General features: G+C 42.1%; 1 protein-coding gene across 1 annotated transcript in view; it reads right to left on the minus strand.

The window, feature by feature from the left end:
• Window positions 1-4,685, minus strand: part of PELI1 (pellino E3 ubiquitin protein ligase 1) — a 49,261-nt gene extending 44,576 nt beyond the window's left edge. The window contains exon 1 of the mRNA XM_060117742.1: window positions 4,347-4,685. The gene's annotated coding sequence lies outside the window, so the exon portion shown is untranslated. The remainder of the gene's footprint in view (window positions 1-4,346) is intronic.
• Window positions 4,686-6,105: the final 1,420 nt, after the last annotated feature.

The raw sequence follows: 6,105 nt of genomic DNA on the forward strand, positions 1-6,105 counted from the left end.
TAGACCAGTGTCTGACACATAAAAGGCATCCAGTAAGTACAAAATGAATATTTGGCATTAATGCCAAAAGCCCACCACCCACCCAACTGCAGAAATTGCTAATCACAGCACTCGCTCCTGCTGAGTCTGAACCAGGACTCCCAATTTTCTAAACATAACACTCCAGGCAGTCACTACCAGGCAATCAGATTTGGTACCCAAGATGAAATCCATTGGCTATATCCCTGCTTTAGCCCCCTTCAAAGTAAGTATACTTCTATCTCTAAAACAGATTCACATACCTAGTATTTGGAAATTTAGCTGAAGCTCAGCATAATAAATTACTGACTGTATTTCTTGTCAAGTATGTTTAAACATTTCTTAGCTCATTTTAGACAATTTAGGGGAAAAAGCAAATTGCAGCCAAAAAATTAATAGAAAAAGAAACTGCAGAGCATGGTGGGAAACTAGGGGGTACTACATATTTTTAGAACTAGCAACATCCCAAGAGGTTCATTATAAAATAAAAATCAGCAATAAATTCTTTGAAAAGGAAGTAAATTACATGTGTACTCAATTAAAAACTTTTAAGTACATGAATGGTCACGATTAACTGAGGAATGACAAACATCAGGATTTTCCCATAGGCACCAGAAACGTATTCTATTTTTCTGTAAATGGTATTTTGAGGTGTAAAAAAGCATTACAGGCGTGATACAAGGAGTAACATGTAGAACTCTACTTCTCTGAAACGGAGTTTATGGTGGCAAAAAATCTAAAACATCATGTACAACATTCTGAAAAAATAATCAGGTGTTCTTAGGCTCATTTGTAATTCAGTTCTCTTAAATCACCTGATGAAGCTCTTTTCCTCTTAAGTTTATTTCTGAAGGAAGCTATGCTAATTGAAGGGCTCCAATCACATGTTCATCAGTTACTTCTATTTAAAAAGAAAAAAATTAGAAATTCTCTGACTCAGGAAATCTTGTGCTTTCTCTGTATTACTTGTAAATTCATTCAGCAAAAACAAAAACTATGTAGGATCTACTAAGTGCAATTATTTTCAGCCTTTCGAAGGAACAATTATTAGAAGGGATCTTTCAAGAGAACATAAAACAAGCTAGTGGTACAACTTGAAATTATATCTAGTTCTTTCAGTGTCCAATATTTCTTGTTTTGAGGTTCCCACACATTAGTCTGGGGAAAATGTTCTCTGGCAGAGGTCAAACTTAAAGAAAAACAATAAACCTCCACTACCACATGTGTAAAAAAAAACCCCAACAACCCAAATCCTTTGAAAGAATGCTTTCTATTTACTTTTCCTGTGTGATATATTTAGAGAGAATCATGAAAAGATAGCTAGAGATCTACAAACAGAAAATGCTAAGTGGAATTCACTGTTTACAGACTTTAGCTAGAATTTTGTCCCTTATACAATGTTGTCAGGAATCTGTAATATTGTACTCTATAAAAACATCTTCACCAGGTTTCCTTCATTCTACTGATTTTCTTCCTTCTTTCTACTGGCTTTTAAATTTGTTTTATTCTCCTCAATTAAAAGACACAAATGTAACTTTATGAAATAAGATGATTTTTCCAAAGAAACTCCTAGAACCATCTCTCAGTGCCATCATGTGTTTGTCATTATGTTTTCATATACACAGTTAAAACAGATGAAATAAAATAATCCATATAAGCCTTTCTGATTTAATAAATATGAGAATAGGCCTATATTGATATGCCATGGTAAGATGTATGTATGCGAGAATGTTAGATAGTTCTCAATTCTACCTCCTCCAGCTTAAAATCTCTATCAGTTACAGAAGCTTCTATCTGAAAACAACTGTTCACAGAGCAGGACTACTATAGTCCTTATCATCTGACCTACTGGACAACCACAGTAAGGCATATTCTGAATTGACAACCTCTTCATATACAAGTGACATTTTGACAACCTGAAAGGAAGCTGAAACAAAGACAAAGGCAAACACACTCAGGCTTTCCCTTGAAACTTGGCTCAGTAGCTCAGCAGTACTAGACTCAGTTCCCTGCCCTGTACTTTTCACTCATTTCCTTTAAGGGGTCCCAAAGAAACTAAGAAACCTGCAATGCCAGCCTTTGACAGTCAACACTAACTTCTGCCTTTGGATTCCAGTGACTGAGCAGACATTGTGTTAGTAGCTACCTTAAAGTACAAATGCCTCTGGCAAATCTGGTTTGTAAACGCTACAGAAAAAGTTCAACATAACCAACTGTAAGGTCACCTAAATGAAAATTTTAAGGAGAGCACAGATCCCGCCCCCCACCAAATCCGCTACTAAGGCACAATTCCCAGATCACTTTTTTTTCAAGTCAATAAATACTACTATTATTACATTACAGCACTTCTATAATATTAATAAAAACCTAGGTGAGTTTTCTCTTTAAAAGTCTTAAATTTATTAGATGAAGTATTATAACCACTTCACTACATACAATTTTCCATACACTTAACTGTATGTTCCAACTTATTTTTCAATTTTTTAAACTCAAGATCTCTTTCAACATACTACAGAAAGGGGACAGGTTAGAGGATTGGGGAAAAAATATTAAAATAACAAATGTCTTTTCATTTTCTGATGGGGCCACCAGAATCTAAAGTCTGGGGGCAACTGTAAAATACAAAATTAAATTCAAGAGAATTTAGGATAAGAGAAAGTACTGTTACTACAGTTCTGATCATTATTCATCTCAGGAAATAACTAGTAGAAATGATGCTTGATTTAAAATTTTAGTACCTTCCAGTTTGGTTCAACTACTAAAATAAACAAACTTGTCCTCAGAATTATGTATTTTCCTCCAGAAGAGGTTTTTGATGTGAATAAAAAACATAAGGAATTCATATGCTGTATTTGTACAAGAAGGACAATGTTTTGAAAGATATAAATCTGATCACACCGAGAAAACATTTTCTCTGTTAGCTATAAAGAAAACGGCATAAACTGAAACCGAAGAACTGGAGAAACCGAATCTTCTCCACAATTCAAAAATTTAAATTCACACTACTATGCAAACTAAACAACAACAACAACATTCTTACGATTCTGCTCAGCTATAAAAGTAACACATATTCAATGTAGAAAAAGACAAAGCCAGTTCTAAAACAAAAGATCAGCTGCTAAGAAAACAAAATAACGTTTCGCAGACTAAGTACACAGTCTTTGAACCAAAACAAATAGATGACCGTTTCGTACACTTAAAGCGTCAGTTCTTAGCACAACCAGAGCCTTATGGATAAACTGCTCACTCAATTATATGATGACTAAACGATGGGAAGGTTGTTGGTGCTATTAAAACCAAGACACATTTCCTTGTGTGTAGTGATTAAAATCTGTTAAGCCTCCATTAAAAAAATCTCTGCCCTCCCTCCCCCAACCCCCATCCCCCATCCCTGCTCTCCCGCCTTGTAAGAGACCTGCATGTACAAAAATAAAAGTAGATGGGTGAGGTGAGTTTGTGATGTACAGTATTTTCCCCACTCGGAGCATTTTTCAAGACTCTTTTGAGGTTTTAAGATTCAAACACTATGTAAGAAGAGTTATTGTTTGAATTACCTAACAATCACCCCGACTTCTTTTAGACTTTAGTTAGCCTGTAAGTAAAATGAGCATCTTTAACTTTTCCACGGGGCACTGAAGAACGAGTTCTTACTCAGATGCTTTCAGGTCCTCAGACACCAGGTGCGGTGGAAGAGCAAGCGTATCCATCAATTAGAGAGCTCTTCTGGACCTCAGTTTACCCACTTACAGGAACGGGCTTATTAACGTGTTTCGTAGGGGCCCCGGAGGTGTAATTAATTAGTGTTTTTAAGTGCTCCGAGATCCAGAGATGAAAGAAAACGCGAAGGACACGCAAAGATGATGGCAATAATCGTAACAAAAAAAAGAATGACTAACTTGGGAGTCTGTGTTATGTAAGGAAGGAAGAAGAAGTTATCAGATTCGCACAAACAAAAGCCCACCACCCTCTTTGTTTCTCTTTTTTCTGTCTTGCTCCCCGCCCCCGCGGAGCTCCCCTCCAGCAGCTGGCGGCCCGGCGCGGGGCGTAGGGCGCGGGGCTCGGACTTGGCCGCCGCGCGCCCGCACTCAGGAGGAGGGGGAGGGGGCGCCCGCCGGCTCCTGACAAAGGCGCTTCCTCCTGCGAGAGCGCGGGATGCAGGCGCCGCAAACTCCTCTCTCGGCCGCCTCCGGCGCGGGGGCGCGCAGGCGGGCGGGGAGAGCCGGCCGGCCGCCGGGGGAAGCCGCCGAGGAAGTTGCGCGCCCGCCTGGCCCGCATCCCTCGGTGGCCCCGCCGCGACCCCTCCCGCGGCACGCCGCGGCCACACTCACCGGACAATTACTGGTGGCCGGAATCCCAGCACGGCCCCGAGACCCGGAGCGAGGGGGGTGAAGGGTGCGTGCGCGAGGAGCACGAGCAGACAGCCCGGCGTTCCACCGCAGCCTTCCTCGCCTGCCGGCCGAGCCCGGCGAGAGGAAGTTGGCCGCGGAGCCGAGCGCTAGAGAAGCCACGAGCGGAGGGAAAGCCGTGGGGTCCGCTTTGTGATGCGCTCCCGGAGGACTCGAGGCAAATCCGAACGCGCCGCGCGGCTTGTGCTGCTGCTGGAGGCGGCGGCGGCGGCGCCCCCCGACGGTTCCTCCGCCTCACACCGCCTCTGGGTCACTGACACACTCTCGGAGGGAGGGGAGGGGACTAGTTGGAGGGCGGGGCCGGAGGGAGGGGACGGGGCAGGGCCACAGCGGGAGGCGGCGCCGCGGCGCCGAGTGGTCTCTTGGGAGTTGTAGTTCTCTGACTGAAGAAAAAAGGTGTACCTTGTTGAGGACATTTCCTGGCTCGCTCTGCACTGCGCATGCTCGAGGGGAGAGGCTCGGCCCCGCTGTTACTATGCTCACCGACACACTAAGGAAGGGAACGTGTTCATTTTTGCTCCTGGCTGAACAAGGCCCTCCTTGTATTATGGTGCTGTTAGGGATCCCCCTCTTCGCTAGTCTTTCTTACTTCGCTCCACCTCCAACTCCTACCCTCACCACTGATAAGTGCCCAGTGAAATCTGACTTCCTCACCATATCTGGGTCTTCCCTGCTGCTTAATTTTATCCCATGAATTCGGAATCACGAATACCCATTTCCCTCCGTTCCCTCAGGCGAATCCTCTTTGCCTTAAATTCAAGGGTTTCTTTGCTTGTTTTTGTTTTTTTTAACCTAAGACTTGTAGAAAGGTAGTTGCTTCCAATAACTTAACAGTTAATTAGGTTACAAAACGGTTAGAAACATTGCCACTGTCAGATTCGGTAGTTCATTTCTTCGCTCAATTAGTCACATCTAACTTTAAGGCCAGTAAAGGTAAAGCTCGGGATTAAGATCGCTGTATCTTACTTGATCAGTGCAAAATAATCCAGATTTCTAAAATTTTAAGGCCTACAATTTTTAAGAAATACAAATTTCATAAAGTAGAAGTTTAAAAGATAAGTGGAAATTTGAACATTGTTTATGGTATATATATTGGCCAACTTTCATTTGGCAATAAGATTAATCTGAACCAAGGTCTGAGTATGCTGTTGGGCTCATCAGCTAAGTCGACACCCACACAGGGCACCCAGGTGTGAATAGGTGGTGGAGGAGAGTGGTGAAAGGCAGGACATGTTACTGGATCTCCGGAGGACTATAGGCAACCTGTCCCAAGCTCTTTTGTTTTCCTTCTCTGCCTACCTAGAAACCCAAATTCTGGAAGAAAAAGATTAATGCTTAGAAATCAGAAACACAGGAAAAGTTAAGGTTTTCGGATAGAGTTTCGAGATCAAGTATCCTTATGTTTGCAGACCACATAATTATTCATTCAAAAAACATTTATTGAGTATATACTATGTCTCAGGCACTTTATTAGGTCCCAGAAATAGAGATACAGGAATGTAAAAGAAGGATTTATTATTTTTCAAAGTGCTTACTGTGCAGAGGAGGAGCCAGGTAAATAAACAAACTCAGTGTGATAAATACTTTAGTAGGAAAGTACACCAGGTGCCTTGACACAGTTACCCCAGACTCAGGCAGGGTCAGGAAATGCTTCAAAGAACATTTAAACTTGAGGATGACT

This window comes from Mesoplodon densirostris, chromosome 14, assembly GCF_025265405.1.
Source record: "Mesoplodon densirostris isolate mMesDen1 chromosome 14, mMesDen1 primary haplotype, whole genome shotgun sequence".
Taxonomy (NCBI): Eukaryota; Metazoa; Chordata; class Mammalia; order Artiodactyla; family Ziphiidae; genus Mesoplodon; species Mesoplodon densirostris.